The sequence below is a fragment of the Haemaphysalis longicornis genome, unplaced genomic scaffold (assembly GCF_048455015.1).
Source record: "Haemaphysalis longicornis isolate Haplotype H1 unplaced genomic scaffold, Haemaphysalis longicornis Haplotype H1 scaffold_10, whole genome shotgun sequence".
In the NCBI taxonomy this organism is placed as follows: domain Eukaryota; kingdom Metazoa; phylum Arthropoda; class Arachnida; order Ixodida; family Ixodidae; genus Haemaphysalis; species Haemaphysalis longicornis.
The window spans coordinates 73,772,228-73,785,909 of NW_027526204.1; the positions used below are offsets into that span (position 1 = coordinate 73,772,228).

At 45.7% G+C, this 13,682-nt stretch overlaps 3 non-coding genes across 3 annotated transcripts; all 3 read left to right on the forward strand.

The window, feature by feature from the left end:
* Positions 1–9,399: 9,399 nt before the first annotated feature.
* On the forward strand, positions 9,400–9,481 carry Trnas-aga (transfer RNA serine (anticodon AGA)). The gene has a single exon. It is a non-coding gene; the product is annotated as a tRNA-Ser (tRNA).
* A 189-nt stretch (positions 9,482–9,670) lies between these two features.
* Trnas-aga (transfer RNA serine (anticodon AGA)) lies at positions 9,671–9,752 on the forward strand. Its single transcript has one exon. It is a non-coding gene; the product is annotated as a tRNA-Ser (tRNA).
* Positions 9,753–11,744: 1,992 nt separating this feature from the next.
* On the forward strand, positions 11,745–11,826 carry Trnas-uga (transfer RNA serine (anticodon UGA)). The gene has a single exon. It is a non-coding gene; the product is annotated as a tRNA-Ser (tRNA).
* The last annotated feature ends 1,856 nt before the right edge of the window (positions 11,827–13,682 follow it).

The following is a 13,682-nucleotide window of genomic DNA, read 5'->3' on the forward strand; positions in this document are numbered from 1 at the left end:
TATTTTGTTCCCGTTTTTCTTTTACTGATCACTGCGAACCTATTGAAATTTTTTTAATTCATCGGTTCACCGAGTGGACGGTCTTCCTCTAGTCCTGCTCCCATTTCTCAGTAGCCACTCTACAACTCTGACGGTGCACCCTATCACCCCATACGTTAGGGGTAAAACTTGGCTGAACTCAAATGCCAAGAGTGCATTGTTGTGAAGAGAGGTAAACATGTACGTTTCACTAATTTAGTGCTTTCATTTTTGATCTGCGAAATTCCATGTTATTTGAGCTTCACATGAGCTTTTACACATCTTGCATCTCTCTAAACCACATGCAGGCCTACTGGTAATCATAGATGGCCTGAAGTGTCCTCTTCGAGGCAACTAGAAACTAATGAATAGCCCATTCTGAACAACATGGCACACTTGGAAAAAAAAGCTGTTTTCCTGGAAACTCCCAAGAGGCCTTCTAAAGTCATTGCAATTGTAGCAGCTCCCAGAGTTGCCCCTATAACGAAAAATGCACGAGTCTATTACAGTTACAGGCCCACTGAGCCCATTTCCTTGTCTCTGACTGCTTGGATGTCCAGTCATTGCATCTTCCCCACGGTTTCTGCAGCGGGCCATTTACAGTCTTCAGAGGTGACCAGGTTTTTATGACATAGAGGTTTCACTGAGATAAGTATCTCGGTTACCGACGGCGACAGTGTACCATCAATGTGGCGGAGCCCATCTAACATACCAACCCATCCCCCAATGCAAGCTGGTGCCATACTGGTGGTTTGCTTTTACCAACAACACCATTCTGTCATAAATCCCATGCAACAGATGATGCTCTCGAGCTTCTCAACCACAGTGCACAGCACTGACTGCAAAGCAACGCCTCAGACGTGAAACTGTTGGTGAATTCAAATACATTAGTACTCATTCGACGAGAAATTCGATGCAACAACACTGCTTCTATACCGCAGCCTAGTCAGTATTGCACTTGCTTGTAGGGTTGCCACCTTTACCCGGAAAAAACAGGGCCTATTGGGGGGGGGGGAGGGGGCGTGTTAATAGAATGTTTAAAAAAGACGCCATGTTTTTGACATGCAGTGCCATTTATTGTAGAGTTTTCTTAGAGAGAAATCAACATAAAGTTTGTACTGAACGTGATTGAGAGCTTGGTTGTTGCTCTGTATGTGCTTCACTGAAAAGTAACCGCAATTTCTTACCGCAGCGGCAGCATTTCCTTGTTTTGTTCCTTCCTTAAGTCCCCCTCCATCTCAGGCAGCGCGCTCGCCCGCATATTTTCTGTGCTTGCATGTCTTTGAGAAGCTTGCCGACACATATTTATCATCTTAGTTGTTTAATTGGCGCTTATAAAATGGCAAAACGTACATAATCATGGCCTGAGGACCAAAAAACCGGCAATGACGGCTGGTTTTAGGTATGGACCGGCAACCGGCCCGCTGTTTAAAAAAACCGGTCAGGCCGGTTCAAAACCAAGCAGGTGGCAACCCTACTTGCTTTGGAAACGGGAGCTACATAAATCGAAATTTGCCAACAGAGTCCAGCATTTATCAGATCCGGCCAGGTGGAACGCCAGCAGTGGAGTAAGCTTCATGTTATCAAACAAGGCAGTTCAAGATCATCCCTTTGTTAAAAGTCATTACTCAGTCACTTCTAGAAATCACATGTTACCTCTCTCTTTTGAGGCTACATTCGACATCGATCCAGCAAAGGGATGAGTTAGGACTCAACAAATATTACATAATGTAGCTGCGCCTGGTTCACTTAGGTTATGCGAAACATGCAGCCACACTGCAGACATCTTCATACAAGTAAAACATTAGCTGTGCCAACACTCGTTCAAGTGAAAATGGCTCGGGTGCTGCAAAGCCTTCCACAGAAGAATGGTATCGTGGTACGATAACATTTAACGCGCAGAGTTTTCAATGAGTCCCAACCATCGCTTCAGTTGGCAGCAATCCTTACGGGTCCCGACAGTGCAACCAGGGCCGTACCCAGAGGAGGGCTTTGGGGGTTCGAACCCCTCCCAAAATCTTTTCCAGGCAGCACATAAGCAATACTGACTGTTGCTTTCAGCAAAACTACCCCCTTCCCAAAATCCATAACCCCTCCCCAAAAAATTTCTGGCTGTGGCCCTGAGTGAAACCACTCACCCTTTGAAATCACTTATAATTTTAAATGCATACCTGGTAATGCCTGCCCATCTCTACTTCATTTCATAAAACGTTGCCTCCTCTCCTAAAAAGAACCGTTATTGTCTCAAGAAATTATCTAGGACCCATGGGGTGGCGTAGTAAAAGTGCAGGCTGACTAAGCCCTCGGCCTCTTTTGGGCATGTTTTTAATCACCTATAGGCTTTGTCATCAGAGCGACGTTTGTATTTTTTTATCAAGAGTGGGCCAAATATATAGCATGACGCAGTATCGATATTTGGTAGCTAGGAAACGTGCTCCTGGAGATATCGCTGGTACTGATATGGCAGCAGAATGATGTGTACACTAAGGTCGATATGCTTGAGGCTGAATTATCGCCGAGTCATTGTCTTTGAGGTCACGTTCGTAGCTCAAATTAATGCTGCCGACCAGAAACTGATTTGATTGCACGAAGCTACTCCGGCGGCGAAAATAAAAATAATGCGAAACACCGAAGCTATGGAATTAACTGGTTATTGGGAAATCGCTTTTTGTTTGACGTAAACACGGCACCCTCACAATAGAAGAAAAAAAACGCGGTGCTTTAACTGTTAAGGAATTCACCTCCGATGTAGGGCATTCCGGTGAAGGGCGTTCCGAAATCTTATATTTAGGCATTCTACGAAGTTATTCTGCAATTTTCAATTGTGAAGAAGTGTTCCCGTTTGATAATCGCCCATGAGGCGTCAAAAACCTGCCAACTGGAAACAAACACCTCCTTCCGCAAAGAACGGTGACGCAGGTGACATAACAACGAAGACATTTTTTTTTTTTTTCTCGCCGGTTACGCGGACAGCGGCTCTATTTATGGCGTCATTCAACATTTGCGCATACGTACAAAAATTACCACCAAGCTGCGTGCGCCGACTCCACACACCACCGCACGACTACCTACATAAAAGTCACCGCTTTACGATGCCAACCGTCACGACGTTTGAATGTCCCGCTCTCTCCAACCAAGCGCGCAGGCGGAGTTGGAACGAAAGTGATCCGGGCCGCCTAACCGTGCGCTCAGGCACACTGAGCTGACTTTTGCTTGAAAGTGTTCATACTAGCCCCAAACTGTCTAAGCAGTCGAGTAAGACAGCGAGAAATTCGAACGGAGGACCGCCGCGCACCTTGCTCCATAATCCCTGTCAATGCGCATCTCACAGCCGCAAGATAGGAGAAAAAACAACAAAAGAAGTGTCGCTTACCGTCGTGCGAGGCCGCAGAGCTTTGTGGCACAAACGTAAGACGTTCTCGCGTCACAAGGCACTTCACATAGTCAAAACACCGCGGAGACATCACCGAAGCAGAAAGTATCCGAACCGTCCGAACGTCGACGCGAACAAAAAAAGTGAAAACCGTTACCGAGCACAGTGTGGTTGGACGAACGCCGCGCCTTCCGCCAAATACGTTGCAGACGACGGCTAGCTATGCTGCGCGTTTAGTGTCGGCAACGCGTGCAACGCTTCGTTCGTTCTGGTTTAAAATGCGCGCTGTTTGACGGCGATGAGAAACAAATCTTTCATAATGACCTAAATTTACTTTTATACTATCCAAGTAGACGATGAAGTCCAAACTTAGTGTAATTCGGCATTGCGTGAATGAGCGCAATGTTGTAATCGTCAGTGATGTTTCATGCAACGCCAGAAATTTCCTTTTCTCATGGAAAAATTTGCTGTAAAATTCGCTGTTTTCTTTCTGGTGAGGTATAATTTCCCTGCGCACTTTAATTATTTTTGGATATTTATGAGGGCTCTTGGAGCGTGCCCACGCCTTGCAAAATGATATAAAATCTGAGGTTTTCAAAACAAGTCATTTCGGTCTCAAATGTCTATCTTCTGTTTCAAGTATACGTTTTTGATAAGCTAAATGGAGTTGTTACATGACAATAGTCGCTGAAAAAATTACTGGTAACTGAATTTTTGCTAAAATAGCCGGTGTGTTTAACGCAGTGAGCTGCTTAAAAATGATGAGATCTGATACGATTTAAATAAATCACAGCTACGAGACGTAGTAGACGATCCAGGGAATGTGAAGAATTTGAATATGTACGCATTGGAAAGTAATAAATAGCAGAAACCTCATAACGTGTCTAAGGCTATGAAGAAGACTTTACCGGTAGATTATTTTGTTTAGTTTCGTTTGAGCACTATTCCATCAAAATATAAGAGTTCGTGGACGTTTATGAGTGTCGCGTGACCAGAAAATCCTTGCAGTTCTACCTGCAGAATAACAAATGCGTCTGCTTAGTGGTTGCTCGAAATAGTGAAGTCACTGTCTTTCAGACAAGAGATTATTATAATAGTTCGGAGTTCCTAACTCTCCAGCTGCCAAGAACAAAACATGTGAATTCGTGAAATGCTGAAGGTGAAAGAAAAATAAGAAAGCACGCCATTGTGTTTTATGAGAATTTCGCACTAAATTCTATGAAAGCAGAGATATTCCTTGAATGAAACACCACATGTACAGCTCGCCGGACTCAATTTATACGCGTTCGCGCGTTCTGGGCACGGTCATTGAATTGTGCTGGTCCTACCGAGTACTGCCGTTTACTTTAATTGTCATTCACGACGGGTGGTTAACATCGAACGTGGGCTTGGCCAAGCTAACCTTGCCATCTGTAAAGCGGCGAAATTGGATCAGTGTTATTCGAAAATGCACGTGGAAAGTTTACTCGTTTTTCTTCGGGTTGTTTGGTGGTTCCTTGTTTTTCTATTTTCCAGCACAGTGCAGAAAATGAGCAGTGCATCGAATATTACGTCTTTATTCACAAAAAATAGCTTGCAACATCGATAAATCACTTCGGGCTTCTTCAATTGTGCGTACAGTAGCATTGCCATTTTCGTAGATAAATGATATAGTTCCCACGTAGAAATCGCTGACGCCACAAGTCCAGTAATTTTTATAATATGTGTCGTATCGAGAGAAGCTGAATAGATAAGAATTTTTAACAATGAGCGAACCGGACGCGGGTGAAGAGGCAGCCATTGCTTTGACGAATAACTGCCTCCGCAAAAATCAAATACGTGGTGAGCGACTCAAAAGCTGCTATTGCAAATTGCGCAAAGGGGCGGGTCTCTCTCGAAGCTTCTGCAATTCTAAAGACTGGCCTCAACAACATTCAGCGGCCTGGCAAGATATGTCTAGTGTGGGCACCTCCACTCTCCGGCCTGGCTGGGAACAAATGCGCGCACGACGCCGCTCGAGGATTTCCTGACCGAGCTGGTGACGACAACAGCGATCATTCACTTCGCTGTTCGGGTAGCAATTGGCTCGTGTTCTGCAGGGACATCACTAATCAGTACAGGCTAGAGCGCTCCCGCTTTCCTCCATCTCATCCTTCCCTCAGTAAATGGCAATCCGTGGCTTGGCGACTTCTGCAAACGAACTCGTAACCCAACCCGGCTGTGCGCAGACAAGTGCCACCGGTGTAAGGACAGAGCAGACCTAGCACGCATGCTGTGGGCCTGTCCACAAGCGACAACGTTAGGTTGCGACGTCGCTATAGTGTAGAGCAATGGGATACCCTATGGCTCAGCTCAGCGGATCAAGTTTTGAGCCATTTAGCTGGCCGAAGACGCTACTGGAGCCAAAGGCTCTTGGTTGACGTCTAGAATTACTGGCTGTTATGCAATAAAGTTCTCTCTTTCTCCCTCTCTCTCTCACACAATGCCCATTTCTCCCGAAATCGCAAAGAGCCACGGTCATTTCCAGCTTCAAAGGGAGGAGGCCAGACTGTATTGACGGAACTAATTTCTCGCCTTTCCAACGTTGAACAATCCAGGAAAGGAATTTCTAAATACGCGAATTTCTAGCCATTTATACAAAAAAAAATTGCATGCATTTCTAAAGAAAATCACATACCCAGCTTTCTCGCTCAAAATTCCGACCTCCCAGGAACCTAGCCGAACCACTTCAGGAAAGTGATATTTGGCATAAAGCAAGAAGTCAACGCGAAGATGAAAACATCAAAGAAGTGTAGTTCGCTGTCAAATCTTACTCCCAATGCATTTCTATGGGATAGTTTCCATGGCTCAGGAAGTTAGTCGCGGCAACCTGCGAGACTTGAAACTGCGCACGAAGCATGTTTTCACCCCCAAAATTACCCGCGCAAAAAAAAAAAAAAAAAAAAAAAAAAGTTTACATTTTGCTAGAAAACTACACAGCAATCACTGTTGAAAGGACTGCCATGAGCGGGAAAGCTGTACATTTCCATTGAACAAGCCACTGCTCGGCCATGGGCACGCGGTCTTGGGCCAACACTACTCCCGTGCTAACGGCAGACCCGGAGAGAGGGCTCCCTGTAGTACCGAGTCTCCTGGTCGCTTCAAATTCGCGTAAAATAAAAACACCGCTGAAAACAAGTGCCTCTAACTCCTCTAATTTTAAACTGAGCCACACACGACGGCATGAGCGACTTCCCTTGGATCCGGCTCCTCTTTTTACAGCTCTGATAATGCAATCGCACGGAAGAGGACACACCGTCGTCCTTGTCGACGACATCATCATCATGAGCATCATCATCAACTGCCCAGTCTTATCTACAGCAGAACAAATGTGTCTCCGTCAACACCACCAACACCGGCTGGATATAAGGAAGCCTCTGCACTTCCTCGCAGCCCCAGTGTTTCTTGCAAATGGCGGGCAACATTGGTGGTATGTTACTCTCTTTCTATGCTGCCTTGTCGCTGTTGCTGAGAGAATGTCAGCCGGTCATGAATGAATAAACGAACCGCGTTGGCTGTTATATGGTTATGTATGATAGTTAAAAGGGTAATTCCTGATTTTTTGTTCACTAGGAGGCGAACGCTGCACGGTAACGAACGACTCACGGAGGAGAGAAAACCTTGTGCGACGCATGATCTAAGGGTCACAAATTAAGCTAGTACGCTTACCTTTCGTGCCTAGCAGTCTATTTGCTGCACTCAATACACATGTGAGAATAGTTTGCCAGTGAGTACCTGGGCCGCATTTAATTCCAGTAGTTAAGATCGCCAAGAGTTTCCCAGCATGAGAGGCTCGACACAGTTGAAAGCAACAGGTTTACGTCTATATACTGATTTGATACCGTGTAAAAGTGTTTGCGAAGGCCTTTAGCCAGCCATCTTATTTTGTACCAATTTCTAAGCCTCACCAAGAAATTATTCCCACGAAAATGACGATGTTTGACCAATCTCGAATGCCGCTCAGCGCCTGCGGTAGTCGCTTAACCCCACGGTGTACCTTTACTCGCCCTCTCCCCTCCTCTTCCCCCCTCCCACACACCTACCTGCACCTTCATTCTGTCTTGTTCACAGCTATGTCCTTCCGCCCCCTCTTTCTCTTCCTATTCCTCCCCTCCGCCCATCCTTTTTTTCTCGCTTTCTCCCTTCCTTCCCCCCCCCCCCCCCCCCCACCTCCCCAATCGTCTTTCTCTAGGCTGGGTACGCAAGCCTCATTGGCGTAGGCAGCTCTGTCTTCTGCGGCCTTCTACGCCTGGCTGTACCCGCTTTACAAGTACGAGTAAAAGTATCACCATTACTATTATTATTATTATCATTATCATTATTATTATTATTGTTGTTGTTGTTGTTGCAGGTTCCAATTTAGTGATTACCAACAACTCACAATAGTCACTTCGACTCGAAACTATTCCAACGAAGTCATTATTCGCTTGGTATTATCTTTGTAATGGCTTCCGATTTGTTCTTGAGAAACAATAATTGCTGTTCACCGTGTTCACCGTAGAGTAAGTGGCTTCATGTATGCAGAGATTTCGCCTCAATTTCGTATAGCTCTACCGGATGCATACATGTAGAATTCGGCGCTCTAGAGCGCTGGTGGTGTCAAATCAACCCTCCCCCTCCTGATATTTTAATCGTACAGAGGGCAACGCACTTGTCTATAACACAGGTTTCGTACTAATAGCCTTATCTTGCCTCGGCCGGAAAGCATTTAAAGAAAGCTATTGTGTCATTCTGAAGGCTTAACCATATATTTTGATCTCAACGTTTTTTTGTTTCATGTTTGAGTCCGCAGTTTTGAGAGGTAACTAGTTGAAGCTGAACAGGGTGTTGCGCGCTGTACACCATCATTCCAGCGCGTACATAATCGAACGTATTTGCTGAGGTTCGTAACTTCTTTTTTTTTGATGGAGGCGAAAAGCAAAAACGCCCGTGTGTACGAGATGTCGGCGCACGTTAAAGATCCCCAGGAGGTCAAAATTAATCCGGAGCCCTCCACTACGGCGCGACTCATCGCTTACGTTGCGTCGGCGCGTTAAACCTTACAATCATTCAACTTCTTTTTTTTTTCAGTTGATTGATCGATTGGTTGATCTTGCACTATTGTCTGCTTTGTTCGTTGGCGCTGTTTTCCGCTTGTTTTTCTTCTTCTTTTTTGTCATAGCAAAAAATCAACTACCTGGCACTGGCGGATCCAAGAGGGACAGCGTGGATGGCGGTTGGTCACTCTCCCTAGGCCCCGTCTTACCAGCACAGGTAAGTGTCCTCTCCGCATTCTGACCTGGTCACAGAATGTAGCACCCCCTCGCCCTCACAGCCCTCCTCCTTGAAGGGGAAGATACAGTGGTCCACAGGCTTAGCTGGAACATCAATTTGAATTTCGAGTGGAATATCTCAGGAATTCCTACGAACAGCTGTATGTAGCACCCCCTCGCCCTCATGGCCCTCTTCCTTGAAGGGGAATTGATACAGTCATCCGCAGGCTTAGCTGGAACATCAATTTGAATTTAGAGCGGAATATCTCAAGAATTCTTACGAACAGCTGTTTAAACGATTGTGGACTGGACTGAAGAAATGCAGCAGCTGTGAATAAATTACCTGGCACCAAAGCAGGCCGGAGGAATTGCAATAAGGGGGTAACGCACTGCACGTGCCCTTGCCTCGGCATAAATGAGTTTGCTGGGATCTTCCAGCCACGGGCCGAGTCGGACGCATAACTACGATTATGCAAAAACATGCCAGCTCGGGCCACTGCACACAACTTCATGGTGACTCGCGGTTTACATGACTTCACATCGCCAACTTTCGTGCCACGGGAAGACGAAGCGAGTTAACTCCTTTTATCCGGTTATGAAGGGACTTGAGTCGCAGCTACAACGACCATTTCAGCAATGCGCTGTACCGCAACTGCGAAAAATCGCAACCTCGTGAAAGAGCTGCTAAGCCGTGCAGCAAGGCAGCGCTCGCTTCCTTCGCCTTTGTTTACCGTCCCCGCAGTCGTGGCCGAGTGGTTAAGGCGATGGACTAGAAATCCATTGGGGTCTCCCCGCACAGGTTCGAATCCTGTCGACTGCGTTTCGTTTTTTTTTTTTTTTTTTTTTTCTTTCCCAGTCTGGTTTGAACTTTTTTTTTTTCAGACACGCACATTATCATTTCTCAGCAATGCGCAATACCACGACTGCAAAACATCGCAACTTCGGGAAAGAGCTGCCAAGACGTGCGGCAAGGCAGCGCTCGCTTCCTTTGCCGTCGTCTTCCGTCCCCGCAGTCGTGGCCGAGTGGTTAAGGCGATGGACTAGAAATCCATTGGGGTCTCCCCGCACAGGTTCGAATCCTGTCGACTGCGCAACGCTTTTTTAATGTTTTTTGGCAGTCTGGTTTCAATACTTTTGTTTTTCAGTCACGCACCTTATAATGTATCTTCGGGTGAAATGAGTGTTGCATTTTATGAATCAATTTATTTTATTGATAATATAATTTGAAGGAAACTCCACGGACGTCGGAACGCCTGCTGGGTGGCGGGGGGGGGGGGGGGAGGGAAGGCATGAAAGACAGGAAGGAGAGAACGGATAGAGACGGTAAAAAATTCTTTTTTTAAATTTTTTTATGTGCGTCATGTTCCAGGTTGGATTTCAAGCGGAGGCCGATGGATTTGTGAAAACGGCCGAATATTAAAAAAAAAAAACTCGAAAACGACAACACTGAGAGGGGGGGAGAGATAGTTCACCGGTTTTTTTTCTGTTATTATGCGGTGGGGGAGGGAAATGTATAGAGCCACGATAATCTCGTTTACGCAATAACAGTGTACGGTGGATTGTGATCTCGTAAAGACGTTTTTTTCTTTTGTATTTATAGTAAGTAAGCCCTTACTATAACACAATCTCTGTATTCGTATTCTCGCTTATTCGAGGTGTTTCACGGTCGGTACCGCACAGTGTGCAGATAGCATTGCATACCCCCTTTTTACGTAATACCGTTTATAAAGAAGTCGGGTCTCTGTCCCCAACACTTAGTAATAACCAGTGCTTACTTAAAAAAGTGGTAACCAATAAGGCACCAAGGTGTTGCGGAACTCCTCGCCACCATAGCAATAATATCACAAATGATTTAGGATTGTTACTGTGTGACATGTGTCGTGTTGAGAGATAGTTTAACAGCGGCAGTGGTTGCGTTTTACGTGTTCGTCCATTTCGCGGTGGCGGCGACAACGCCATCCCACGGCCAATGCTGATGTTGCAGTAAAAGGTTACTGCTGACTTGAAATGAACCGGCTGGCTTTTGGCCAATCCCCTACAGTGATTCGTGCCACCCTGAGTTTCCGTAAGACGTCACTTCTGACACAACTGATCCATGTCTGGTTTCTTGGCCAGTCCCCTGCAATGACTCACCCTGATTTTCCGTAAGAGGTCACTTCTGACATAACTGAACCATGTCTGGCTTTCTTGGCCAGTCCCCTGCAATGACTCACCCTGAATTTCCGTAAGACGTCACTTCTGACATAACTGAACCATGTCTAATTTTTGGCCAATCCCAGGTAATGACTCGTGCCCCCCTGAAAAGCGATGCTGCAGAACGCCGTTACCAGAGGGGACGGATTAACGTAAAAAATGAAAGGGTCATAATCGCCGTCCGTTCTGGTGGCACTGAACAATAGATATATAAGTGCTCTTTTTTTCTTTTAGTACGAAAAATATTGTTGCAGCGTATAGGTTAATATCACAACCTTAGATTTTTCAAAGCTCGGAAAAGTGGAAAATGTGTTAGTAGGTTTGCCATGAGGTGGCTTTACCGTCTAAGTATTCCCTCTGGCATTTCGCACAGGAGTATCCCCACAAGCGTTGTTATCGATAATAAACCCGGCAATATTGTTACGTGAGGCAGCAAAAGGACACTGGCACATAACTACAGGGGATCGTCCAGTATTCGTATTATCTTTACCTTGTCGCCACGTAACAATATGTGCAAAATGTCGGCGTGAGCTACTTTATTAAACACTGTCAGCGCTCTGTGACGCCGCCTATTTAAACGTCCTTGAACCCAGGAGACCCTACTTTAGCGCAAACGCCACCTTTAAGAGCACTATAACTGTTTCATTTCACTTTAGGAGATGGAATTCCGTTTATCGCGAACGGTAGTAATAAATAAGGAACGTCAAACAGGGTACTTCCTTACTGTTTGAAAACCTGAACTGTGATATGCACCACAGTTAGTCCTGAAAATTAGTTTTAACGTCGCTTAAGTATACGCCAATTCGGCCAGCTTTTCTGGACTTAAGTACGCGATAGCAGATAGTGCAGCAAGGCAGTGCTGGCTTCCTCCGGCAAGCGCCGCCGTGCTGGCAGTCGTGGCCGAGTGGTTAAGGCGATGGACTTGAAATCCATTGGGGTCTCCCCGCACAGGTTCGAACCCTGTCGGCTGCGTAACGGTTTCCTTTTTTTTTTTTTTTTTGTCACAGCGGTGTCTCCCTACTAATCGTCATTTCATAGACTAAAGCTGTTTTTTTTCGCAACCACGGCAAAACTCGCAACTTACTTTCTTTCATTTGTCCATTTATTCATTCATCTTTATTTGCACGTGTCCACCAACAGCGCGTGACCTTAGGCAGCGGTGCGCAAAACGGAGAAAAATGAAAAAGAGCAGGAAACAGAATATTAAAATTACGTAAAGGTAAGTTATAGTATTATGAGACACTAGAGAGAGAGAGAGAGAGAGAGAATGCATTTAATGGTAAAAGCGAGGTTAGCCGAGCCATATCGCTTAGCATGCTACGCCATATGAGGGAACGAAAACATGAGTCTGTGAACTGAAATAAATAAATAATTAAATAAATAAATGAGACACTATAGCAGTGCAAGAACCAGTTCAAACGTACTTAGAAAATTGTTAAATCTACCAACAGCATTAGACCCCGTATTATTACACAAATTACACAGTCGTTGCACGGGAGAACAAACTCTGTTTGCTCAAAATACTCTTTAGTTCATTAAACCCTAAGCTTTCTTTTCACACGGAGCAATCCGATCCGCAGGGGCATGCAAAGTTTTCAGTTCATCCGAATGGGCTTTGAACAGTGCCGGTTCATAGTAATCCAGCGTTGGCTCTACGCGCACCAGCGAGTTATATAGAATTCCGTTTGCATGCGAAATTAACGTTCACCCTATTTTATTTTGGGACATAAACCGACGCCATGTCAGGCGCATTTAGCCTTTTGAAATCGAGATTTTAAAAGGCAAAAGATTTCAAAACGTTTCAAATCGAGATTATAAAGATTACATTTGGAACTTTCGCGAGATCTGCACAATTGTGGAAATGCAGGGCGTTACACGGTGCGCCATTTTCCGTGATTTTCTTATATTTATCTCATTTTTTTTAGTTTTTGAGAATTTTGTGCGGCCAGTTATCGCCATTTACGCCATTATAGCGATTGCAGGTTCAACTTCCGCGATATCTGCATTTTTTTTTTTTGTGGAAATGCAGGGCGTTACACGGTCCCGGCTGTGGGTGTACGCGACAAAAAAATGCTACGCATTAGAAGCAGACGATGTCACGCATTATTAAGCGCAATCTCTTTTCAAAACGCCCGCCCGCGTTGACATCCGTGTCCCTCCTCATTTCGGCGGAATGATACGCTACACGAACTCGTGGGAGCATAGAGTTTCATATTGACATATATTAGTATGAATGTAGTTCTGCGTCCACCTTGCCTCCTCAAAATCCCACTGTCCGAAATCCCTGTCTCTCTTCCCATGTGTTGCGCCTCACGGAGAGGGGGGCGGCCCTTTTAGTGGGAACGAGCAGGAGAGCCCCGCCTGGCATTGTGCGAGCTCGGTCCGCCCTGGGCTCAAAGACGGTCGTGCCTCCCTGCCTGCAGGCGAAGAAAAAAGAACTGCAGCAGAGGAATAAAGCGTCAGTCCTTTGTGGCGAAATTTAAATGCTTCGGTCCGGCGGGGTCGTCAGTGTTAAGGCACGGTAAAGAGAAGGGATAGTTAGGTTTTCTGTCAAGCGTGGGACGTACGAAGTTGACGACGCGGCCTAAATACGGGCGTCATGCTAGGTCCTGAGACACACGCGGGCGCACGGCAGGCCAGTTACTCTCCAACATGCCTAGAAAAAAAAACTATCATGAAAGTCATGAGCAACTGCACGGAGACAAGCAACACAGCAGTTCCGGAAGTAGAAGGAACGCCCACCCACCGTGACAAAAAATTTCTCAAGACGGGCGTGCCGGAAGTTATGGAGAATCTTCTTCACAACAATTTTTAAACACTTTCTGTAT